The sequence below is a fragment of the Mauremys reevesii genome, linkage group 13 (assembly GCF_016161935.1).
Source record: "Mauremys reevesii isolate NIE-2019 linkage group 13, ASM1616193v1, whole genome shotgun sequence".
Classification (NCBI taxonomy): Eukaryota; Metazoa; Chordata; order Testudines; family Geoemydidae; genus Mauremys; species Mauremys reevesii.
In genome coordinates, this window is record NC_052635.1 from 40,457,067 (window position 1) to 40,484,948 (window position 27,882).

At 40.3% G+C, this 27,882-nt stretch overlaps 1 protein-coding gene across 2 annotated transcripts in view; it reads left to right on the forward strand.

Moving 5' to 3' along the window:
- Positions 1-3,718: 3,718 nt before the first annotated feature.
- Positions 3,719-27,882, forward strand: part of CDH4 (cadherin 4) — an 823,907-nt gene continuing 799,743 nt past the window's right edge. Inside the window, exon 1 of one of the 2 annotated variants that reach the window (XM_039498098.1) lies at positions 3,719-3,816. The gene's annotated coding sequence lies outside the window, so the exon portion shown is untranslated. The remainder of the gene's footprint in view (positions 3,817-27,882) is intronic. The other variant, XM_039498099.1, reaches the window with a different exon arrangement.

Below are 27,882 nucleotides of genomic sequence, written 5' to 3' on the forward strand. Positions count from 1 at the left end.
TCTAAGTCACAGCCTGTATTTGCTTTATATTAGCAAAGCTTTGACCACTACTTTAGCCCAGGTCTCAGACCTCATACTAGGCCTCTGATACAAGGGCTTATGTCTCAGGCTCTCTTCCTACTACAGAGGTAATATATTTTATTGGACCAGCTTCTGTTGATGAGAGAGACAAGCTTTTGAGCTTACCCAGAGCTCTCCTCCTATATGGGAGGACAGAGCAGATGATAATAATGGTCCCATCTGGCATTACAAAGTATGACTCATCTACAGCTCTGCTTTTATATTCTATAAAATGTGAGTAGTTTATAGCCTTAAAAGAATGTGCTGAGTTCCCCAAATTCATTACACCTAGGATGCTATATTACATCCATTGACAATTAATTCTCTTATCTATCAGTTGGAATTTAACCAAGATCTAAGCAACAGCAACACCACCGCTATGAGTTAGTAACCCAATGAACCATCTACCTCTTTCAAAGGAATTACATGTTGCGAAATATTGTTGGATGAAAACACTAAAAGAAAAAGTGTTACAATTGAAAGGGAATTACATTCTCTCTTGATATTTGGTTTGTAGCAAAATTGCTTACCTCTCAAAGGCCCAAGAAAAGAAGAAAAATAATCCTCCATCAGTGATGAAGCACAGCAGCAGTCCAGGGTGGTGAATGGAAGAAAATTAAACTTAAACAAACAGCAATTTCCTACAGTGCACCACAAAACCAATGATATTCCCGAGACACATTGATTGTGCCTGGGATACACAACTTGACACACTTAAAATCACCTTCACTGAACAAGGACAGTCCACCAGAGAAGTTGATCATGGAGCGGGTCACCCAAATAACCCAAGAGAACCTGCTTCAATATGGGAGAAAATATCTTCCCAGTCCATACACCTAGTTGTTACCAACCACTCCGTACTGGAATCCATATGAGGTGTCATTAAATAATTACAACCCATACTTCATGGGGACCCTCATCCTGAAATCTTTCCTGAATCTGCTCTTCTGGCCTTCCAACAACCCCCCAACCTCTTCAAGCTCATCATCAGAAGCAAGCTCCCCACAGACCAGGACCCACAAGCTCAAAGGGGCACTTTAACTCAACAGAGGCAAAACCTACAGACATATTTCCACAGCTATGATGATCAATATCCTCCAAAACACAGCTTTCAAGATCCCTGGGTCCTACACATGCCAATCACAACATGTGGTGTACCTCATCCAGTGCACTAAATGCCCCAATAACAATTTTGTGGGTGAAACAAGACAATCCCTGTGCTCATTAATGAATTCACACAGAAAAATGAAAAAAGATAAGGACACCTTATCACAAGTGGGGGAATACTTTTCACAAGTGGTCACTCCATCTCTGAGTCTTCATCCTCAAAGGAAACCTGCACAACACCTCCAAAAGATAAGCCTGGGAGCTTAAATTCTTAACTTTGCTGGACACTAAAAATTATGGACTTAATAACATCACTGGATTTATGACTTCTTATCACAATCTATAACCCACAAACCTCCCCCCTATTTTGTGTTAGGGCTGCACAGGTGTTAACTGGCCACTTCACCTTGAATGGTCACTAACTACTTATGATAAATACTTAGTATTTAGCTGTGACACGCTGAGTAAAGTAATAGGAGATATACAATCTCCTAAAGCTGGAAGGGACCTTCAAAGGTCATAGAGTCCAGCCCCCTGCCTTCATTAGTAGGACCAAGTACTGATTTTTGCCCCAGATCCCTAAGTGGCCCCCTCAAGGATTAAACCCACAATGCTGGGTTTAGTAGGTTAATGCTCAAACCACTGAGCTATCCCTCCTACCTTTCCCGGACCTGAAGAAGAGCTCTGTGTAAGATCAAGAATTCAGCTCTTTCACCAATAGAAATTGGTTGAAAAAAGATATTAACTCATCCACTTTGTCTCTCTAATATTGGGACCAACTTGGTTGTAGTAACACTACAAACACTTTCTTACAGTGCCATGGTAGTTGGCTCCTACTGGATGTCAGTTTCACTTCAATTATCACTTCCAGTAGGCCATGTGTAGGGCTCCAGGTCTGTCACAGATTCTATGACTTTCTGTGACCTCCATGACTTCTGCAGCTGCCAGTGTGGTTGACCCCAGGGATCTGGGGACAGCCACACAAGCTGCTGTTTGAGCAGTTCTGCAACCAGCCCCCACAGACAACCACCCCTGGGGCCACCAACTAGCAGCCAGTGAGGCTGGACTGAGGACTGGCTGAGCAACAGTCCTGAGTGCGGCCGGAGCAGTGGTGGGTGGATGGCCCCCGGGGTAGCTGGAGCAGCTGCTGTTTGGCGGCCCCCAGCAGCCGGTGCCACTGGCCACAGTGGCCCCTGGCAGCAGTCCCAGGGAAGGCTGGAGCAGTGGCAGGTGGTCAGCCCTGCCCCACCCCAGCAGCATACCCCTGGGGCCCCCCAGAGCAGCAGCCCCCCAGCTAAGATTTAGTTAGGGATATTTATAGTACAGGTCACAGGCCATGAATTTTTGTTTATTGCCCATGACTTTTACTAAAAATACCCATGATTAAATCGTAGCCTTAACAATGTGTCATGGAAACACTGAATGCAACCACAAAGCGCAGGGATTATTGATGAGCTATGGTTTCTGTTGCAAACGTTGCTTTTGAATTGTTATTTTATTTCCTGCCCATGTTACATTACATTAGAATGGAAATTGTGAATGTTTCCTGTTATTTTGTGCTACCTCAAGTGCAGGGAGAGAGAGGAAGTCTTTCACCCATCTTGACCATTCTGCCCCTCTGCACAAGGGGCATGCAGAATTGCAGATTCTGGGCTGTTCATGAATGCAGAGTCTCCTCATCTTTCTGGTATCCCTTTAGGTGCAAGAGAACACGGGGGTGGGGAGAAGTCAGGGGCCTGTCACCCCATACTGGGAAGCCGAGGTGCCATAGAGAGAGTGTGTTAGTGGTGCTATAAGCTGGTGCACTAGTTGTAACCCCTTCTTTGTGGCGCTCAGTAGTGACTGTACTACATATAGAGGTTGATGAGATTGTTAAACTCATAGTTTCCAGAGCTGGGTCTCTCAGCTTAAGTCATAGTAATGCATGCTTTTAAACTGAGAGGTCCTAGGTTCAATCCTCTTTGCTGACAGTGTACACTTTTAGATACGTGGGTAAACATACTGCAGTTTAGCTGTGGCTAAATCATAAAATCTGATTTCTAGAGAACTCTTATGTTTAATGCAAGGGTCCCAAAGGAATTACTATACTGGATCAGAGCAGCAGCCCATCTAGTCACATAGCAGCCAGGACCTGCTGTGTCAGAGGAAGGTGTAAGAAGCCCAGGATTCTGAACCATACAGCAACATTTTTTAAATGCACCATGTTTGTTACACAGGCAAGCAGAGGTTGGTACATAACAATGCTTCATCCAGATTTCTTTAACCTTACATGTGTGTAGAATTTTACTGGAAATTATTGCTATTGAGCACATGATCATTACATTTAATATTTACACATGTGCTCCTATGGGTTCTATATCCAATTGCTTTAACCACTCGGAGAGAAGTACAGATAGCCGGGGTAAACCCAAATCCTCCTTTTTGCAGAAACCAAGTTTTGCCAAAGGGCCAAAGGACTTTGGTTTTTGCCCCCTAATTAGCATAACCCCTACTGTGGGTGGAGACTAATCTGTAAATACACTGGCCTCCATTTTGAATTCTCTCCTACAAACAAACACAGTTCATGCTCTAGAAAAAGCCAGCAGGAGGTTAGTGTAGCCAGAGAAAAGACAAAGGGAACAGAGGAAGAAAGAACAAAGAGAGGGCAAGGTAAGACATGGCGAGAGGTAATAGAGAGTGTGCATTCTTTATCCAGCCATTCTCAAATTGGAAAGAAATAAAAGGGAAAACAAACAAAAGTTCTATACCTTAGAGCTCTCTGGTGAATTAAGTATTGCAGGAGCCTCTGTCATAATCTTATTCATGTGCATTTCTGTGATATGGCAGTATGTCTTAGAATATCTGTAAAGACTTTTGTCAACAGTAATATAATATTAGATATTTCAGAGACTCATCACAGGACTCCATGGACTGCCCTGTAAGAACTGAATAGAAAGTTGGCCTTTTGATCTTTGAAATGTATATAATTTCTAAGGGATTCTCATATGCTTTCCCTTTACAGGGATTTTGTTACTCACATGCATCGTGGTAATTACATTTAAGGGCATATTTTCAGCCAGACTGAGAGACAGCCTCCTTTTTGTGGGCATAAATCTGAGTACTTTTATTCAATGTAAACTGATTTGTATCCATAATTAGATAGTACTGGACTCAGTTCAGCAGCATTTATGCCACTGTCTGAAGTGCTGCTAAATTTGCATGTTTGTAGTGATTACTGGATAATACTACACCAGAACTGGAAGTAAGCTAGGCTGGAGGAACTGGCTTGTCTAGCCATACCCTAATGAATGAGACAGGACATTGGAAGAAAGCTTCTGGGATTCTACCCAATGAAACAATAGGATAATAGTATGGGTGTAGGATAGGGAATGTAATTATTCAGATAATTCAAATACATTTCCAGAGTTTTGGGTGATTATCCAAAACAGGTGAGGTTGGTCATCTCTAGTTTCCAGATTAATTTTCAAAGCATACCAGCATGGGACTAATGATAAAATGATTAGAGTGATTGGGGTGTTGTCTAAGATCATTTGGGAGACTAAGAAGTCCATTCCCCATTTCATAAAGGCCATGCTTCAGCAAGTGCAAAAATCTTCACAATAATCAAAAGCTGACCATGCCTCTTCTGCAGAGAGCGGGGTATGTAAGAGAAAGGGAGATCTTGATTACAAAGGCAAACAGAGGAGAGATGGAAAAGGCAGACATATATAACCTTGACTGGAAGCAAGAATTTCTGTTTCTAATCCTAACTTATTGATCAACCAATAAATAGGTCTTTAAATTAGATACATATAAGTGTTTGGGATCCCTGTGGTGCAATATCTAAAACAAGATGATTTAACTAAGTATTGATTATTTGGTGGTTATTACTGCACAATTGGAATATAATTGTGACCTATATCGAGGTTTACAGTGTGGAATGCACATTAGTATTTCCATTTGTCAGCATAGTTATTTTGTTGCTAATCTGGATCTACACCAAAGTGAGTGTTTATTTTATTCATGTGATTTATTGGAATGAACTGGCTCAGCCTTATTGGAAACCTTGATTCATGGGTAATTGAGGCAGTCTGGTACATAAATATACCAGGTAATCTACACATTCAGAAATAGCTACTATGATTATGGTTAGTATTTTGATATGAGGTAGCTAAGGATAGTTCAGACACGTCAGGAAGGAGTGCTGTCGTAGGAGTCATTTCTGAAACAAATACCACCATATGGTGTCAGGGGGTGTAAAAGTAGTCCCAGGGTTTGTGGATCTATGTAACAAGGGCATACGCTTTTGTAGCCATGACCCCTGCTATGTCACTAGGATCAGGTGATAAAGTTCAATCTCTTCTCTGGACTTCTCTGTGACCCAACTTTCTTATGGGGGCACGATGAGGCTGGAAGTGTGAATGATAGCTTTAGGATGTGAATGATAAAACCAAAGTCTTGACCACCTGTGTCCATTAACATCCCCATGGAACTTTTTTTGCGACAGAAGTGGTTGCCTTTGCTCTACTGCAGAAGTGACTGCTATTTCTGTGATGGGTGAGTGAGTCCTTAGGAAAAATGGAACTAAATAAACATAAAGTGTGCTCCTTGCCATTCTTTGGATCTATCCATCTGTCATAGGGTTCCGTATGCCCCCCATCACCATAGTATCTGAGCACCTTCAATGTAAAATTGATAGCAAAAGCAAGGACTACAGTGGACTTCATGGGGTCTGTGGCATATCTACCTATTTGAAGTCAAAACTTGGCTTGGGGCAGGGTTTGGGGATTTTTGTTTGTTTGGGAGTTTTTTGCTTTCAAGGTATTAATTTCCTTGATGTTTGTTGTTGGGGTTTAGGGATCAGAAGGGGGTTTCAGTGTTAGTGAGCCATTCTCATGGTGGAAAGGGATTTGGTTGCTTAAACCGATGTCAATTTGGGGTATTACCCTCCCCACCACCATGAACAGCTTAAATCAACGCATACACAAATATGATATTTTAAAGATTTGTTCCTTCTCACAGAAATGGAATTATTTCTTTAAATAATCAATCAGTGCTACAACTAATCACTATTTTTCTTTGTGAAAAGCTTTCCCACTTGGTAAAACAGTATCTATGGCAACATAACGTTAAACATAACAATATTTAAACACATATAGAGCCCAAATAAAATATGTATTGACACTTACTGTGTAGACGTGGTCTTTCCATAGCTTCTGAATGGAATAGAGATGTATTCTACAGTCTGTGAGCTGAACAAATATTTTAAATATTTGAATACATTTTCATACAAGGCCCTTGAAGTTTGAATAATGACATTTCCATTCAGAATTAATCTGCGTGAAACACTTTGAGCTCACCAAATGGAAGATGGTATATAAGTGTTAAATGTTGCCTGTCTTTCTATGCATTTCTAATGTGCCCGTGGGATTATTTTTATTTCCAATCCGTATCTCCCCCTGAACCTTCCTGTGTGTCTGGGAAAGAACGCTCAAAATTGGTCAATGATTTTTAAAGGCAGTATAATGGGAGTGAAATGGGAAATTGCAGCAATCTCACGGAACTAAATTCTGCCCTCAAATAAGAATGTGCAATTCCCACTGAAGTCAATAAGAGATGAGTACACTTATGAGCACTTAAGTCAAAATGTGACTGCTTGTAGTATCTTTGGAGCGGTGGCAGAGGAACATACTGCTGCATGGCTAACGAGGTTTGCGAGCGAATGCAAGTGCAGGCAGTTTACTCAGTCCTTGGAAGGGGTGCCTCATTTCACTCCCAAAGGAGTCCATCCAGCCAAACCACAAAATGCACAGGCAGTCTCCAGAGAGGGTTACATCAAGGCCCAGATCTGCAGAAGCAGTAGCCAGCACAAAGAAGGGTCTTTGGGTGGAAAAAAGCCATACATTTAAAGTGGATAAATTATTCAGTTATAAGAGAAATGAGTAAGTCTGCTTTTGTCTGCTTCATAGTGTTCATATCAATTACGGCACCATACGTCTTACGGAGTTCTATAAGCCAACCTCTACTGATCTGATAGCATTTATACCTACTTTCTACATGTGCAAATGACTAATCAAGGTGTGATGCAGTGGAAAATGAGGCCTAGTTATCTGTCATAATAACACAAGCAAACCTGTCTGAAAATTCAGTATATGTTTTCTTATTGGTATTTGTCAAAATTAGGGCTGTCACACAATTTAAAAAATGTATCACGATTAATTGCACTGTTAAACAGCAATAGAATATATATATTTATGGATGTTTTCTACATTTTCAAATGTATTGATTTCAACTACAGCACAGAATACAAAGTGTACAGTGCTCACTTTATATTTATTTTTATTACAAATATTTGCACTGTAAAAAACTAAAGAAATCATATATTTCAATTCACCTAATACAAGTACTGTAGTGCAATCTCTTTATAATGAAAGTTGAACTTACAAATGTAGAAGTATGTACAAAAAATAACTGCATTCAAAAATAAAACAAAGTAAAACTTTAGAACCTACAAGTCCACTCAGTCCTATTTCAGCCAGTCGCTCAGAGAAACAAGTTTGGTTACAATTTGCAAGAGATAATGCTGCCCACATCTTGTTTACAGTGTCACCTGAAAGTGAGAACAGGTGATCACGTGGCATGGTTGTAGCTGGCGTCACAAGATATTTACGTGCCAGATGCGCTAAAGATTCATATGTCCCTACATGCTTCAACCACCATTCCAGAAGATATGCGTACATGCTGATGACTGGTTCTGCTCGATAAGGATCCAAAGCAGAGTGGATCAATGCATGTTCATTTTCATCATCTGAGTCATATGCCACCAGCAGAAGGTTGATTTTCTTTTTTGGTGGTTCTGTAATTTCTGAATTGGAGTGTTGTTCTTTTAAGACATCTGAAAGCATGCTCCACATCTCAGTCCTCTCAGATTTTGGAAGGCACTTCAGAGTCTTAAACTTTGGGTGAGTGCTGTATCTATCCTTAGAAATCTCACATTGGTACCTCTTTGTGTTTTGTCAAATCTGCTGTGAAAGTGTTCTGAAAACGAGCATGTGCTGGGTCATCATCTGAGACTGCTATAACATGAAATATGTGGCAGAAGGTGGGTAAAACAGAACCGGAGTCATACAATTCTTCCCGAAGGAGTTCAGTCACAAATTTAATTAACCCATTATTTTTTAACAAGCATTATCAGCATGGAAGCATGTTCTCCGGAATGGTGGCCAAAGCATGAAGGGGCATACAAATGTTTAGCATATCTGGCATGTAAATACCTTGCAACGTCAGCTACAGAAGTGCCATGTGAATGCCTGTTCTCACTTTCAGGTGACGTAAAGAAGTAGCCAGCAGTATTTCCCATAAATGTAAACAAATTTGTTTGTCTTAGCAATTGGCTGAACAAAAAGTAGGACTGAGTGGACTTGTAGGCTCTAAAGTTTTACATTATTTTGTTTTTGAGTGCAGTTATGTAACAAAAAATGTCTACAGTTATAAGTTACACTTTCACAATAAAGAGATTGCACTACAGTACTTCTGAGGTGAATTGAAAAATACTTCTTTTGTTTGTCATTTTTACAGTGCAAATATTTGTAATAAAAATAATATAAAGTGAGCACTGTACATGTATTTTATGTTGTAATAAAAATCATTATATTTGAAAATATAGAAAAACATCCAAAAATATTTAATAAATTTCAATTGATATTCTATTGTTTAACAGTGTGATTAATCACAATAATTTTTTTAATTAGTTAATTTTTTTGAGTTAGTTGAGTGAGTTAACTGCGATTTATAGTCATGAAGAATAATATATATTTATATATATATGCACATGTGCATGTATTATATATACACACGTTGACCATTTGTCTTTGTTTCATAGTCACACAATTGGACTAATTTTTAAAAGAAACTCTTTGCTGAAAGGGAAATTTAAAAAAAAAATCAAGCCATGAAAAACTTAGCATGAACACACTTGTGAAAGCTTTCAAGCTGCAACCCACCATGTGATTACTTCTCATGATTCTGAAAGAAACTTTCTCCAAGATTTTGCAGAGACCAAATATTGATTGAATGTAATATTTATAACCTAGAACAACTGTGTTTGCAACTCGATGCCTGATGAAAATTAGATCATTTTAAAATGTATTTAGTGAATTATTTTTGGCTTTAAAAAATACACGCAGGTTTAAGGATTGTAATGTGGACAAACCCCCGCGTTGCTGAAAATTCTTGGGCTCCTGTGGACATTTTGTTCATGCCACTCCATGGATAAACTGATAATTAAAAATGAAACATAATCAGGGGACAACATTCCTGGACAAGTCCAGCCATGCAGCTAATTACCAGCGCTCAAATACTGTGTAATGTCTTCATTATGGCTTCCCTTCTGTTTTATTCAAATTGTTTCTGTAATATATATGGTACACAGTGTATGCATTGACCACATCCACTTTTAGTTTCTTATCCTGAGTCTTTCATAAATATCTCTTGCTCAACAATAATGATTAAGGTATCACACTGTAAGGGTATAAACAGAGTCAAGCAATAATAAACAATGAATTTATGATGTGGTTCTTGCGGGTCTTCTATTGACTCCTTGGATCAAAATTTTTCTCATGGTTTCCATCCACCCCCAGAGTTTGGGGATATTTGTATGCAGGGTTTGGTTTCAAACTCAGATCAACAGAAAGTAGCATTTTGTTTGATGTGATGACTGTGAAATGTTTGTTTTCTGCACTCAACAGTGCAAATTAAATAAATAAAATATCTGTGATTTGCCCATTTAAGAAATCCAGGACTAAAAACTGGCAAACTCAATAGGGGGATAATTTCTGATAATAGACAAAAACATGTCACTGTCCAGTGATTGTAAGCTTAAAATTGACAAACTCTGACTGGAAATAAGGTACACATTTTTAACAATGAGGGTAACTAACATTTGGAACAATTTACCTAGAGACGTTGTGGATTCTCTATCACATGGAATCCTTAAACCAAGACTGGGTGTCTTTCTAAAAGATATAGCGGTAGGTCAACCAGAAAATATGGGCTTGATGCAGGAATCACTTGATGAAATTATATTGCTTGTGTTATCCAGAAGATAAGATTAGATTATTAAAATGGTTCCTTTTGGTCTTAGATTAATAGATTTAAGTTGGCATTTTACATTTGTAGATTTTGTTTAACTTGATCTGACATTAGGTTTGCAGATAGTTTAGATGTACAGTTGTGTTTAGCTATTCAGTTGCACCTGTTTTGTGCACTCATTGAACAATTGCACATAATGTCTTCAAACTACAGTGTTTCACACAATTTCTGCTTTGGCCAGGTTTGTGTCAAATTAGTTTAGTGATAGTTCGCCTAGTTTTAAATTTTGTTATGAAAGTTCTGTTGAGCTCGACTGATCATATAATTTTCTGAAACATGCCAAAAGCGATATGAGGGAAATTACTGGAAACCATCAAGCTAGGATGATTGGCTAAAAAAAACAATGCACTGTTGTTATTAGATGGAAGAAAAAGCTTAGACAGTCAGAACAGTCTGGGATTCATTTTGATGTCTGCTACTCATTCCTAGCATATCGGAAGCAAAAGAACTTAATCTGAAAACAGGAAAAAAACCGCTGTCAATCCTACTTAGAAAACAGATCTGAAAAAGTGAGGTGTTTATCATGTTCCTTATTGATGCAGACATGAACACAATGAGAAACACAAACCAGAGTACGGGTAAATGCAAAGACTGCCACTTTATTAGACTAAGGAACCACTAGGGAACCCCTCCCCGAACTACTCGGCAGGGCTGAAGAATTCACCTGGGCACCAATGGCTCTGGGTTCTACAAACCTGAGCATGGATACAAGGACGGTGCCCCTTGTGCACACCAGGCCTGTCTGTGGACCTTGGCTGAAAGCTGTCCCAACCCATTCCCCTCCTCCACACCAGAAGTAGGAGAGAGGAGCTGCGGGGGAGCCCCATGCAGCCTGCAACATGGAGGAATGACCCCTTCACAGTGCAATGTCATGTTCTGAGCCCATTGGGTTACCAGAACCTCACATTGGACTCTTTTTAACCTATCGACCGCACTACACCCCACCAAAGTTGTGGTAAATGTAATATAAACCCCCTATCCAAAGCTCCAGCATGCTGGATGGAGGGTGAAATAACCCACATAGACATTTGCCAATTTTGCCATCTTTCAAGACCTCAAATAAAATTTAGCAAACGAAGCCAAAATGGCTGCAAGCCAGCAGCAAGCGGACCCAATCCTTCCTAGCTCCCCTCAGCAGGCAAGAGTCAGGTAGCTTGCCTGTCATGGCCCCAGCTATCCAATGGCAGCTGGAGTGGGCAGGACAGACCCAGTGGGTTGTGAGAAATAGTCACCCTCCCCTCTTAACAGGGGAAAAGTGAGAGGAGAGATGGGAATGAGATGAGATGAAAGCAGTGCCTCCTCCTCTTCTCTCCCTCCCCCAGATTGCAGGCCATCAGGAGAAAAGGGGAAGAGGGGACCAGAGGGAGCTAAGTTCCCCTCCTCTTCTATTCTCACACCCAAATCCAGGGAGAGAAGTGGTGGCACATGTATCCCCACTGCTTTTGGAGTCCCCAGTTACATTTCCCATTTAGCAAGGTGAGCATGGTGATGACAAACAATAACACTGACTGGCTTGTAAGTGTATATGATTGTTGTGACAAGTGTGGAATGTTAAACACCTCTGGGAAAAACACAGGTAAAATCACACAGGTTCTGCCCCAAAAATCACACGGTCCTTTAAAACGACTGCCTACATTTTCAGAAAAAGGCAAAAGCAGTTAGTGCAAATGAAGTAATTCTGCATGCAAATTGCCATAATTGGTCAGTTGTTTAATAGTCTGGTTTTGGCACTGTCTCAGTGAGTCCTTGGGCAAGACACTTAACTGTTCTGAGCTTCAGTTTCACTATCTATAAATGGGGATAATGACATTTGCTTACCTGTAAATAAATAATGGGCTGTTGCAAAGGTAAGGTGGGAAAAGGCAACTCTAGACTGCCTCTGTGACTTGCCAATGCAACTTCAGCCCCTGGTGCAATTTAGAACAACTTTAGGGATGCTTTAAATGGTACCAGCAGCCACAACCAAAGGGCTGTTCTCAGGGCCGGATTTGAATACCCGGCGGCGGTCTAGGTCTTCGGTGGCTCTTCAGCAGCGGGTCCTTCACTCGCTCCGGGTCTTCCGCCGCATTGAAGGACCTGCTGCTGAAATGCCGCCGAAGACCCGGAGCGAGTGAAGGACCCGCCACTGAAGTGCTGCCGAAGACCTGGACTGCCACCAGGTGAGTAAAAATTAAAAAGTTAGGTGCTCTTCTTTAGGGCATGGGGTCATCTTAGGCGTGGGGCCCAATTCGGAAGAATCGGCCTAAAGCCGGCCTTGGCTGTTCTAGTAGTTAGGGTTAGTCAGAATGCACCAACACACCAGCCACATCCCTGAAAACGCCCCTTGCCCTAGAGGCCGTGAGAGGAATTGGCACAGAACCAACGTAGCTGGTTCACCACCACCCAGAAACATCCTCCATGATGAGAGAATCCTCAGCCTGGTGGTGCAAAGAGGTGATAGCAGGGCCCAGGATTGAGCCCAATATTTGTGGAAGTGGAATCAGTGTGAAATAATATTAAGGCCTGTCACGTGGAGAAGGGGGAACAGAGTTTGGGATTTTTTGACTCCCAGACACATTCTAAATCCACTGGCATGGCTGAATGCATTTGAGCATAATTATTAAAATAAATATCACCCCACTCCAAAGAAAGTTCTGCTCCTGTTGCAATGCTTGCAGTGTCCTGGAGATGTCCCTCCAGATTCCTGACCAGGATTTGGAACAACCCAAGAAGTGGATCCTGTAGGATTTCCATTGAGCCCAGCACATGTTGGGATTAGATTTCTGGGAGCATACTTGGAGTGTGTGTGAATGCATATGTAGTGAATTCATAAAGCTCGTAATTTAGATATCTCACTATACAGTCTCAACCACACGATTTAAGGAGCTCCATGTAACAATGGACATAACAGTCTCTTAACACCTACCACGATTCCCACCCATGGAGGCAATAGTGGGCCACATCCCCTGCCAACCAGTGTCTGATACTAGATATAAGCAGACGGGGGCCCAGCAAAAGGCAGAAAATCGGTTGAATATTTTTTCAACTTACTGCCTCCAAGTCCACTCTAGAGACCTGAAACTTTTCTTCTTTGATATAGAGCTAATAATTTCTAGAGCACTGCTTCACTGTGAACAGGAGGACAAAAAGAGAGGCAGAATTGCTTTATATTAATCAACCTTACGCATTTTTCTTATCAAGTATTCACACTTTGCCTCGAGTGAAGAATTGTATGATAAATTCATTTTTGTTTTATTTTCCTTAAAACACATCACTTGCCCTGCAGTCAGAATCCACATCCCTAGATCACTGTTAGCTGCAAGTGCTTTCATCTGAATTTTACCATCGATCCATTCTATCCTCTGACTCACTTTGGTAGTGTTTACTCGCATGCTACTATACACCCCTATGTGCTACTCTTATCCCTTTCTAATGAGTGAGTGCAGCGTAAAACACTGCCTGGGAAGATCAATATTCTAAGTAGCAATTTTGTAAGCAAACAAAATGGCATGTTTCTGAAGGATGAACTGATGAAATGCTAGTTAGAAGAGATGCACAGAATGAAATTCCATTTGCTGTGAACTAAAGGATATAGCCAAATATACTGTACTGCTTTAATGAAATATAGATCGGTACGAATAGATAAAGGCCTGAAGCATTTGACGTACAGCCATTCTTTATTGTACAGATAAAGACATAGAACTGAGGCCCAGAACTGTACTCAAAAGTTAAAATTATTCTTGCAGTTTCAACACTTTTCCTCCCTAAAACATTTGTCTGAACTATATTGCATAGGAGGCAGTGTGGAGATGTACTTCCCTGGAACGGGGCTTGGAGAACAATCAGTGTATGGTCTGCCCTTGTGTGGGTGCATAGTTGTGTGTGTATGTGTGTGACTGAATGTACGTTGTATTCACACCTTACACACCATTGTAATATCTTTGTACAAAATATGCCTTGTGAGAGATCATTTGAAAACTAATAAACCAAGCAGACTCGCAGGGCAGTGGCTGGCTGGGTCAGGTTTTTTGGTAATTTGCCTGCATGGCTGTCAATAGCTCAGTGGTTTGAGCATTGGCTTGCTAAAGCTAGGGTTGTGAGTTCAATCCTTGAGGGGGCCATTTAGGGAGCTGGAGTAAAAGAAAGGGGAAAAAAAAACCTGTTTAGGGATTTGTCCTGCTTTTAGCAGAGGGTTGGACTAGATGACCTCCTGAGGTCCTTTCCAATCCTGATATTCTATGACAAGGTGGGTGAGACTGAAAAACTCACCAGCGGAAAGTGTCTGGCATCTATCCCAGTGATTGGTCTAAGCCCCTTTTGGCGGGTGAAGCACTGGTTGGTTCACATGTAGGTCTGCATGAGCTGAATGATATCTCTGGCAGACCCTTAAGTCAAATGGCTATTCAACCAGTCAGGACAAATGATGGCTCATGCTTGATATAAGTGCCTTGCTGCAGAGACTACCTTCTTTTCTCTGTTGCATTTGTTTACATTCTTGTTGGTTGTGTGTTTTAATAAAGTTGCGGTCTTGGTGACGTAAACTGTCACTAGCTTGTGATGGGTCTTTGTGGGGATCCCCTAGTCAATCAAGCCCAATTACTAGTTACAGTATTGCCTTTTTTTTTTCACTTATCTGATTTAGCTTCTGGAAAATCACCACAACTAGAGCTGTGTTGGGAATGTTTGACAACGATTTTCATTGGAAAATGTCAATTTGTCAAACCATAACTTTTTCACAGAAATGATTTGGTTTCAACTAATCTTTCACCAGGAAGGTTTATCAAGTGTATGATGTACAGATGAGACACAGAGAGACTCCACAGTAGCCCAGATGTTACGGCACTCACCTGGGATATAGAAGACTCATGCTCAAGTCCTTGCTCTTCCTGATTCAGGTCTTCCACATCCCATCTGAGTGCTGTAACTACTAGGATGGTGGGTGTTTCCATTGTTTTTCACACACATTTGGAAAGGGTTCATTTTTGTTCTGATGTGGCATGAACATATTTTGAAATCTCAGTTTTTCGTAAAACTAAATTATTATTTTTCAGCCAACACTACCCACAATTCTCTTTTGCTGTAGCAAAAGAATTAGAAAACATGCCCAGCAATCAGAGAGTATACACTAAAGAATATGGCCTGACCTCTCATTAGTGTGTTTTCTAAAAGAACATTGTGTTCTTTTGCAGGGCACAGGTGGTGTTTTTCTTCACGTATTGTGCTTGGAGGCTAAACTCAGAAAGATGATTTTTGTTAAGGATTTTTTTTAGCTGGTTTTGTAACTGACTCATAAATGCAACTGAATAATAGAGACTTAGTTAATCTTACTGAGAAACAAATATAAATACTGTACAAAGAGATGTGTTGCATTAGGAGAGGATGTGTAAGACTATAAACACATCATGTAGTTGTTTCATTTATTCTGACTCCTTTTCATCCTGTGAACAGCTGTCCTTTTATTTCTAAAGCTATTTTAATGTGGCAGGGGTGTTTTTAGTTTAATCTGCTACAATGCTCTCTTTGTCTCCTTGTCATATTTCTTGCTTTAAAATATTAATCCAAGTTAACAAAGGGAATTTTTAATGTAGTCTAAAATCCTGAATGCAATGTATAATTTAAAAATAAAAACACATCATTAGGTTATGCTCATATTCAAATCCAGCTATGTTCGACCTCAGTTAGGCTCCTACTTTGAAACATTTTGTGGGAATAAATATTTATTGTGCATTGATAGCCTGCCTAGTGCTATGCAAATATAACCCATTGGTCAGTTTTGTGTCCACTTTCTGTGCCCAATTTATAGAGCTTATGAGTCTGTTACAGCTCCATTGTTTCTTTTTATCCTTTACCTCAAACTATAGAGTCTTGTGCTTTAATTCTGGAGGTCCCTGCTTCAATCCCTGGTCATGACCAAAATGCAGTTGTCATGCAAGCATGCAGGATAGTACAAATCCAGCCCAAGGAGCTTTGTATTCAGTCCTGAAAACAGATACAAGCCAAATGTTGTAGTGTATACAGCTAGCCAAATAGTAAAAACACTGATCCATAAATATTTTTATGCTGAGTTGGGTGCCTACTGGTTACTATTCACCAGTATTTGGATAATCACTGGGTAGGTGTGGAAACATTTGTGAATCCCAGAAGTTTCACAATTTTTGATCAGTTTATTTTTCCAAAAGTGTGTAGCTATAAGTGCATTATTCACCCATGTGTCTTGGTTTCACCAATCACACACCACGACTAACTCATAGTGAACAAATATTTGAAACAAATAGCCTCTAAAGAACCCATAGGCTGAAAATTTACTAATCAAAACCAGCTGGCAGCCGGACAACAGACTTTTAGAGCTAGCTGGCAAATGACTAGCTAGCAAAAATAAAGTGGCTACAATTTGTAATGAGCATGATTCATAATAAATAGTTTGCAGTATTGCCAACACCAAAAATTAAGATGGGTTTAAAAACTGAGATCTTAAAAATCAATATATTTTAGTTTCCATTTATTTGCTTTCTTGTTTTGAGCCTTTCAAGTAGAGTTATGTTACTTTTTTGAGCTATTCTCCACAATGAGAGCTAAAAACATTTTTTTTAAAATGAAAGCTGAGATTCTCACGGTTACCTGACTCCAGGATTGGGACTTTAAGCAAGACACCAAGTATTGTAAGATAAGTGATCAAATTGTGGGAGTTGGCATCACTGAGTTTGGATGGCTGTAGTGTGGTATATGACACACAAAAAAGGCTCGGTCATCTTTCAGTATCCTGCCCTTGTGGTATAATTCACCTGTGAGAGTTGGCTCATTTGATATATTTGTAACTTGGTTGGCTGCCAGAGTTTCCTACGCGTCTTAAAAAAAATTAACAAAGGCTGAATCGGACATAACTGTTCAATTTCCCTGCATATGTAATGTGTATTCTTCAAAAACAACCCTTGTCTAATTTCTCTCCGGACTCTTAATTAGTCTTGTTTCAATGGTGAATTGTCAGTCACAATTTGTATTGCCATTGTCTTATATTTACAGTGTGGCTACAGTCAACGCACTATGAGGAAAGAAGTGCTGTGGTATTTTGTTTTATTAAAAGCATTGACCTCGCTGGTCTGTGTCGTTTTGAGGCGGAATGGGTAAAGAGGGGAGGGCTGTGTGGCTGGGATTACACATTGGTCTCGTGTATCACTATTTCTACAAATGGCTAGTCTGAGTGGAGGGGGAAATGTGCACAAGTCTAAAATAATCTAAGAAGGAAGGAAATGAAATGTGACCAAAAAAGAAAGTAGTTTGGAAATCAGATCTGCCATGCATGGTAACGGCAGAGTTTCAGTAACTAGCAACCTTGTGGTGTTAGCACTTTGCTAAAACAGAACTATTCATTATGGTAGCCATTGTATGTAGCACAACGTTGTTTTATAACCATGAAACACATTTTTCTATTTTCAACTGTTTTTTTTTTAAATTAAAACAGAGTTTCTGTGGCCATCACAAAGAGCTCTGATTCTGCCATGGTGACAAGGCTCAGAGTTAGACTGAAGGGGCTAATACTGAAATATAAACTGTTTTCAGTGTTTACACCAGAGAGAGGTGCAGAAGGTCTCTGCTTCAAAGGCTCAGCTGTGTTCCTTACTCCTCGGGCCAGATCCTCCCCCAGTATAAATTGGCATAGCTTTATTGACTTCCACAGAGGTGAGGATTTGGCATCTTTTGTTTTACATTGCCTTTAGTTTCAGAGTGGTAGCCATGTTAGTCTGTATTAGCAAAAACAACGAGGAATCGTTGTGGCACCTTAGAGACTAACAAATTTATTTGGGCATAAGCTTTCGTGGGCTAACACCCACTTCATCAGATGCATGGAGTTGGGAGACTGTAGATCAACCTATCCTGAAGGATGATCCTTTACTCTCTCAGACCTTGGGAGACAGGCCAGTCCTCGCTTACAGACAGAAGCAAATACTCACCAGCAACTACAGACCACACAACAAAAACACTAACCCAGGAACCAAACCCTTCAGCAAACCCTGGTGCCAACTCTGTCTGCATATCTATTGAAGGGACACCATCATAGGACCTAACCACATCAGCCACACCATCAGAGGCTCATTCACCTACACATCTACCAATGTGATATGTGCTATCATGTGCCAGCAATGCCCCTCTGCCATATACTTTGGCCATACCGGACAGTCTCTATGCAAAAGAATAAATGGACACAAATCTGACATCAGGAATTACAACATTAAAAAAAAAACAGTAGGAAAACACTTCAATCTTCCTGGTCACTCAATAACAGACTTGAAAGTGGCAAATTTTCAATAAAAAAAACTTCAAAAACAGACTCCAACATGAAACTGCAGAACTGGAATTAATTTGCAAACTGGACCCCATCAAATTAGGCCTGAATAAAGACTTGGAGTGGATGAGTCATTACAAAACCTAATCTTCCAATACTAATTTCCCACTACTGTTACTCACACCTTCTTGTCAACTGTTTGAAATGGGTCATCCTCATTACCACTACAAAAGTAATTTTTCCTCCCTTGGTATTCTACTGATAATTAAATTGTCTCGTTAGACTGACCCCCCACCTGGTAAGACACCTCCCATCTTTTCATGTGCTATGTATAAATATATCTGTTACTGTATTTTCCACTCCATGCATCTGATGAAGTGGGTTTTAGCCCACAAAAGCTTATGCCCAAATACATTTGTTAGTCTCTAAGGTGCCACGAGGACTCCTCATTGTCACAATGAAAGTACAAGCATCAGTTTACCCCCATGATTCTGTGGGACTCCTGTCAGTGAATCAGCTCCCCCTTCATATAAAACCTGTTCAAAACGCTTTTTTGCTTACAACTGTATTTAATTATATATTGTCATTAGTGACCATCATCATGACATTTTTGTAGTTACAGAGCTTTTCATCCAAACTTAGCAAAGCTCTTTACAAGGGTTAGTGAATGCTGGTATCCCCAGAGATGGAGAAACTCAGGAAGACAGAGTGATTTGCCCAAGATCACTTGCCGAGGCAGACACAGAATCATGAACAGTACCCAGGTATCTGCCGCCTAGCCCCATGCCCAGTCCATTATTCCACAGCTGCACCTTTCTGTTTTGCAATAGATCCGTTTGGGAGATTGCATTTCCTCTTCTTGGCATATGAATGATGCCCCTTGAGTGTTTCCTTGAGGGAGTGTAAATGCTCTGAAGAGCAAGAGACACTGTAAATCTATCTATGTTGTATGTTCTGCCATTACTTTGCTAACCAGGTTGGGCCAATGGTGTGGTTAGGGTATGATTTTTGCTTATAAAGTAATTAAACAAAGACATTTTTAAAGTTTTAATAATGTGACACCCAACTCATGCTGCAGACCGAAATTTAACATGAATCCTTTTTCCAAAAGGTTCTTAAGGCACCAAAAAGAAAAAAAAATGTAAGCCAGATAAGGCCTAAATGTGCAATGGCATGAAAATTAGAATGCGCTCAGGCTGCTCTCACACATCATCTGAGCCTAGTTATGATGTAGTGACAGAGGATAGCTAGAGGAACTGTAGCTACAGACAGACTTAATGCCCTTCTGGTTGCTGTAAACATGTTGTGATAGAGGCCAGCTAATTAGTTTTGTTGTTGAGATTTTTCTGGCCCAATGGCTATGGTTTAGAGGCGTAAGCTCAGATTCACACTTACACAGTCAAAAGCGTTTTTCTGTATCTGTACATGGTTTCCAGGCTGAAGTAAACAACTAACCGAACACCTACCAGATGTTTGTGTTTCTGCCTATCAAGGATGTAAAAATTGACCAGTGCAGAAAAGGTTACACCTAGTGGATCTCAAAAAATGACGCATCCATATAAGTGAAACGTTGATGAGAGAAAAAACCTTGCATTACATGGCCTACAAAGGTAACATTAGCCAATTATGGAATTATAACAAATCACAAAACCTTTGTAAGGGAAGGTATGGGGATATTCTAAAGGATATTTGCCTGGTAGGGGGATGGAGTGATGAGGAAGAAGTCACCACAAGAGACCCTGAATGAGTGGTTTGTACAGGAGCAATGAGATGGGTATCCATTTTGGCACAGCTGTTGCTGCCATACATCTGACACACATTTCCTTGGATTCATGATTACAGTGAGAACAAGAGCACCCCTTCTCTGATGCTGGTGGTGTTTGACCTCTGGCTTCATGCCTCATGCACCTGATACACATGGTTTTTGGTTTTGCAACAACTACTTAATCTGTTATGTGATGATTCTTACTGAGAGCATCCACTAACAGCGTAGCTCTCTGTAAGCTAGAGGTGGTTTCTGACATTCCTTCCTGGTTTTATGACGCTATCCAGCAGTGTCAGTGTGATACGTATCATAAACAGAGTTAATTGTTTGTGTGCACTTTGACTATTTCTCGCTTTCTGTGTGATTTGAGCAGCTACGTATTTCATGATGAGTCTCCTGCATGTGAACCTAAACCCCTTAAATAGGCTGAAGGGAGCACAGAAATCAAGTTGCTTCCTCCCTAGTTTAAAGTTGTGTGCGCAACTGTAGCAGACACACATACACATAGCAAAATGAGGAGAAGGAGGAGAAGAATAGGGACAATTTACTATAACATCATCTGAAGCAGGCCTTTCCCCCTCATTGAAACTCTATTTGCTGCATGCTCAGGAGAGTCTTGGAAAAACACAAAGCTCTGCATGAGTGTATAAGAAAGAAAAAGACAGCTGTTAGGTACTGACTTAAACTAAATGAGACCTGATTGCTAGCTTGGTTGCCCTTCTCCTGATATTTAGAATGACCATCTGGGAAGTCAGTAACAATTAGACAATTGTTTAGCCAGACAGTGCCAGAAATCAAGTGTCGATGCAGACTTGCAAATAAGCTGAGGCTTTGTGTAAGACAAGGGAAATTTTGTTCTAGCACAGAACATGGGTCTCCAAATATGGGAGAATATTTCTGGTCAGAGAGAACCTACAGCATTTCATTTATGAATTAAGAAAACTAGCTTTGGCTCTTCCTTTTACACTTCCTCCTCGCTCTATATCTGCCTAATGGAACTAGTGCACTTCTGCTGCCTGGGGGAAGAGAGTGGCAGAATTTGTAAAACAGGAACACGGGGTATGCCCTGCATGGATGTTTCATGGAGACTCCCTGCTTACATGCACGTATTGGTGCTTGGAGTGGGTGGCAAGACTGGGTTGGAGCAAAAACAGAGAAAAGGGCAATGGATCTACTATTATCTGGATCCATTGGCCTTTCCCCTCCTTGGACAGAAAGTTCTACAGCAGTCCCCACAATGCAGCTACTGACACCATGGAATTTTATGGCCTAAAGGCTTCCAAGTTTGGCTGGTTGGATTTGGGCCTGTCTTTACCTCCTTCAGAAGAAGGCATATTAACTATGTCACTAAAGCACAGTCTCTTCTGGCTCCTTAAATCTATATATTGGACACTAAATCCCATAGCTTTGCTCCTCACTCACAATGCCAGCGCTTTCTGCATCCAGCCCCAATAAAATTGTTTGCTTTTGTAATGAGAAAAACTAACAGATCTGCAGAGAAATTGCTCAGAAATGTGACCATGCAGACATCTGCAGCATTGGGACCCACCTTCCTCAGCTCTAGACGTTAAATTAAATAAACCAAGACCCCGTTGGTCTCATTATTTGCATGTCTTTCTTGTTTTGAGTTTTTTGGCGTACTCATTGGTTTTGTTCCATTCTTCACCATTTAGATTTGTGGTTTTAAGTGACTTAACTTTGATTTTGCTTGTCGTCCGGTTTCAATTGCCTCTGTGTTTATTTTGATTTTCATGTCATTTTGGTTCGTTACGCTCCACGTTTTTGTGAGTATGAAGTGCACAGCTTGGGTTTATTTTCACTTCTTTTCCCTTTCGTCTCCCAGTTTTATTTCTGTTGCTATCACTCTGTTTATTATCATATCCTATTCATGTTACTTTCGAATTCCTATCTCTCATCTATGTCCTGTTCTACATTATGGACCTTTTGCAACATCTTGTTCTCTGCCTTTTGACTCCTAGTTGCTGGTTCTTTTCCTGATGATCTTGTGCTTGTTATTTTCCTTTAATTAATTTCATTTTTAGAATATTTGTCAGTTCAATTCCTTTCTCCTTCTCAGAATTAGAAATTCAGATATATACATGCAATTAAGGACGAGACTTTCAAAAATGCTAAGCATTAACAGCCTAATTGGTGAGCTGCATGCACAGTTGTGCCTAATTAGCCACTTGGAGTAGCAGTTTTCAGAGTGATGCATGCAATTGTAGCAATTGCACACACTGACATTGATTTCAATAGTGCAAGATTAAATCCTGATATTCCAATTTGTCCTATGCCCGGTGGAAAGTGTTAACTTTATTAGCATCAAATCGTTCACTTTGGAATATATTTTACTATTAACTCTTCCCTAGTCATCTTAGCAAAATTTAGTAGAGAGAAGAATTAGTGTATTGAACAGACACACTCTTATTGCCAGTCAGTCTACGTTGCGGTTATTTAGAAGATACAATTTATATATAGGAAATTAATTTTAGTATTAAAGTGGAGTTGGTCTGCATTAGAATTAGGGGTTAGCTGGTGTGAATTGTAAACTTTCCTTAGAGAGAATCTCTAGTGCACTTTAACATAGTGTAGTCTGAAACAGTACCGAGTTAAAGCATAGTAGGGAAAATTACAAAGAGATGACTCATTGCAGTGCGTACTACTGTAATAAATAACATCTATAACATACATTACTCATTACAGTCTATACCAGCATGTTACCCATCAGGGTAATCCTCTGGCGGGCCATGAGACATTTTGTTTACATTGACCATCCACAGGCCCGGCCCCTCACAGCTCCCAGTGGCCGATGGGATCTGTGGGAAGTGGCAGCCAGCACGTCCCTGTGGCTCGCACTGCTTCCCGCAGCTCCATTGGCCGGGAATGGCGAACCGTGGCCACTGGGAGCTGCAGGGGAGGTGGGTGCCTGTGGATAGTCAATGTAAACAAAATGTCTCATGGCCCGCCAGTGGATTACCCTGGTGGGCTGCATGCTGAAGGTTGCTGATCCCTGGTGTATACAAAGAGAGTCTTGGAACCCCCCAGTTAGGGCATCAACATAAAACTCAAACTGCTGAAAATAAACCTTGTAAAATGAAATTAATATTCCCTGAGAAACAGAAGCCCTGTTCACATTGAAGTAGCACCTGGAGGCTGCAACCTACGTTAAGACTCTGTAGATATGTCTATGCAGCTCATGGTAGCCAGCTTCCTAGACCGGGGCACCAGATTCAGGGTAGTAGGGTTCACTCTAGGGCCCTAAAAATAGCTGTACAGGTAGCACTTTGAAGTTGCAACGAGAGCTGGAGCTTGGGCGCTAAAGCCCATCTCACTCTTCAGAGTTCAGGCTCCATTTTGAGCCGTAGCTTTAAAGCGCTGTCCGACCGCTATTTTTAAAGCATTCATGCAAGTCCCACTAGCCAAAGTCGGTCAACCTGTGCTGGGAGGATTTCTGGGAGGCAGGGCTAGGTGTTTTATGGACATAGAGTAAGGCCTGGTCTACACTGGGGGGGGGGGTTGAACTAAGGTACGCAACTTCAGCTACGCGAATAGCGTAGCTGAAGTCGAACTACCTTAGTTCGAGTTACTTACCTGTCCTCACGGCGCGGGATCGACGTCCGCGGCTCCCCCGTCGACTCCGCCACCGCCGTTCGCGGTGGTGGAGTTCTGGAGTCAACGGGAGCGCGTTCGGAGTTCGATATATCGCGTCTAGATGAGACGTGATATATCGAACTCCGAGAATTCGATTGCTACCCGCCGATCCGGTGGGTAGTGAAGACGTACCCTAAGAGACAGTCTGTGTAGAATAGTTTATGCTCTGAACAAGCTAGATAATAGTATGCAACATTCAAGCAGCAAACTTAGAGCGGAGGCATGGAGAGTCTTGCCCAGGGTCACACAGGAAATATATGGCAGCATTGAGAACTGAAGATGGGACTCCTGAATCTCAGTCTGGTATCTTAACCACATAATGATCCTCTCTTACAAATTGTGCTACCTTTCCCTTCCTTTTAACTAAGTCCTAGTGTTGCAGACCACCTCCTCCTGGTTGAGTATTCATTAAGAAATCCATCATCCTAGAATAATGACTGATATCCCTTCCAAGCTTTTGTTGATGTTTTTTAATCATGTGATGTCTTCAGTTTAAATATCTGTATGAAATATGACTGCATGGGAGTGAGGTAGGGGAAAATCCCATGATCTCTGCTGTGAGCAATGTTCATCTTCATGCTTTAGGGACAAAGTAAATTTGTCTTTACTGTCGTCTTGACCTGAGCATTGAGGCAAGTAAGGACCCACTTTTGATAGCTAAAAAGAAGGGAGAAAGTAAGTGTTTTTAGTTTCATATGATGGTTTATCTTTAAAAAAATGTTCCACATGCTTGAATAGATTCACGTGAATCAATGGCAAGAGTTAAGAAAGAAAGAAATACAATTCAGGTTTGAAGAACATAAGGAAAGTGAAGTGACTGAAGTGTTCATGGGGAAAAAAGCATTTTTAATGTATAAAGCAGGTTTCAAGGTTAGTCAAGTATGCCAGTTCATTTATTCTAAAGCTCTTATTGCTCAGATTGTAATAATCGTCATACAGTGTGATAGATTATTGTTAATAAGAAGTATATTGGATAATATGAACAGCTAATGGTATCACTCTTTAAGTGATGTTGAATGCAGTCTTAGAAATGGAATTAAATCATCAGAACCTTGTGTAATGCCAACAGACCCTGGTCGTCATCTGTCGGGATCAAACCTGGGACCTCTGGAGCTTAAGGCATGAGCTAAAATGCATGTGTCCTTTAGCCAAGATTGTAGCAAACTCATCACTCTCTAGCTGGTCTAAGTGCCACGAGATGGGGACAGAATGCCACCCCAAGCAGGCATGAGTTACGTTTGCACCAAACTTTTGTCTTCATGAGAGGGCCAAGTGGTTATAAGCAAAATAAAGGATACTGTTTCTTGCATTCCCCTAATACTGAGCATTTCTTGACATGGAACCTTATTGATCAAGGTCAGTATCACAGGGTGCAGCCATACCTTCATCAGTAAAAACAAGAGAGATCTGGATGAAATACAGAGGCTTTAGGACAAAGCATTTATGGATTTCAGTCTAACTTAATGAAGTCTATTCATTACTCAAACTTTTCCTGTTCCTTCTTACTCCAAATGGAAAATACATCCTATCACAACTCAGCTAATGCTAATATCAGCTAATATCACAGGCTATTATACAAAATTCTCTCTCTCCTATATTGTAACCTGCTCTTCTCCCAAACAATTTTTTTCCCAAAAATTGGTGTAAAAATAATTTATTTTATTACTTGTAACGGGTTATTTTATACATTCCAACATGAATATCTATCTCACAGAGGAGCCGTACGGCATAATTCGTGGGCCAAATCCCAGTTCCATTGAGGTCAATTGGATTTTTGACTCAACATTTATAAATAGGCTTAGAAGGATTTGATTTTTATTGGTAAATGTCAGTTAATGTTGATTTCACTTTACATAGACAAACTGATGAAAAAATCTCTATCGATAATTGAAATATACAGTTAAGCAAAGTAAGAAATGCTGCTTGAGATCTTATTAGAAATTGATTTAAGGATATTTACTTAGTATATATTGACATGTGATGTTGACAATTTGTGTTCTTGATGATTATAACGTTTTAACTTTTTGCATCTGTGTCTGCTATCACTGAGTAATTATTGTTTGACTCCCTCTATTGTCTGATGCCCTACACAATTTCCAGAAATTGTGAAATTGTAAATGGAAAAAATCCAAAGAAATGATTAAAACCCATAATTTTGTACAACTGTGAAAGTGAAATTGATAATAATCAAAGAAAGTTCTTAAAAATAAACATCAATATCTGTCAAAATAATAAAAAAAATCAAATTGAATTCTGCCAAGCCTATTTATAAAGTACTTTGGGCCAAGTTTTTAAAGTATTTGGGTCCTTAAAGTTGCAGGTATGCACCTCATGGGATTTTCAAACCACCTAGGCACCTAACTCCCCTTGGACTTTTGAAAATCCCACCAGGAGTCTATTTATGTCTTTAGGTGCCTAAATACATTGCAAATTTTGGCCCTTTGTCTTTCATTTTAAACTGTCTGTACAGAGAATGCAAACCAGGAGTGGGCTTTGAGAGAAACCTGGACTCTTCTCTACATAAATTAAAAAAAAAGTTCAAGGTCATAAACCTCTAGTTTCCTGTAGTTTGGATTCATTTTTTAATATCACACTGGTTTCTCTCTTAAGTGAATGTTTATCATGCTAAAAAGAAATCTGTGACAATACATTGCTGGCAGGATAGAAGAACCCCTCCACCCACTCCCCGAATTAAGTTGGCATGAAAGAGTAGCTTGTTTACAATATATAGGGCCAGATCCTCAGCTGGGGTACGCTGGTGCATCTCCATTGACTTTAATGGAGTTACATTGATTTACACCAGCTGCAAATCCGGCCCGTAGTCTGTACTGTTTTTCTCCCTCCTTCTCATACTCCTTTTCTCAGTCTCTCCTGAGCTGAGCAATAACCTAATGACGTCTGAGTTATAGCTGAACTGAAATATACGGGATTTTCCATTAGGTTCAAAATTAGACAAAATGAGTTCCATGGTGGCTGTTTTCCATATTGCAAAGTATTATTAATATTTATACTGTGTATAGCACAGTAGTTTTAAAGGACACTGTTCTCTTTCCTGTGTGCAAACCTTGTTGACGTCATTTTTTTTCACTATTCAGTATTTTTGCCAGATATTTTCAGAAGGGTTCGTAGCATCTCAAAGGCGAGCTCTTAACTGTCCCACTATGCAGATAAAGGCTGTAGTGAAGATGAGTCTGATATCATTTGCCCTGATCTATCAAAGCACTTAAATTTGTATTTCATATGAAACCATGGGGCCTTTCCCTTGAGTTCAATGGGATTGCTCACATGCTTAAAGTTAAGCATGTGCCTAAGATCTTTAATGGATTAGGGCCATTGGGAAAGAGCGCATGTGGGAGATATGCAGCCATATGACTTCAATGCGACCACTTATGTAACTAAAACTAAGCATGTGCTCACGGGCTTTGCTGGATCAGGGCCATATTATGAGAACAGCATATCAGATCAGAGAGCAACATTTGTCTGAGAGCTAGTACTATACTTTCTATTGTATACTCCAAAGAACAGTGTAAAACATTTAAAATGAGGGAAAAGATTATCTCCTGATTTAGTTAGGAGAATACCTGAGCTGTGACTGCCATTGCAGATGTGGCATTAAAGTAATTTATCTGTGTTTTCTTTTACATTTTCAATTTCCTTGAAGAATAAATGATTTAGGCATACAAAATAGTGTTTTGTTTAAGTATTTGCATGGTGATTTCCCATATGTTCTCCTGTCCTGGAACACATTCTGTTTGCTGTCTATTACTAATTGTTTTCTGTTTTCCTTGAGATACTCCCTCTTTAAGGGAAAGTGAAACTTTGAGCAGAAAGTGTTTCTGTGGGAGTTACGCTCTCGCTGGCAGTATAACGTGCGACAAGGTGTTCACTTTTGTAAGCAGCAGAGGACAAC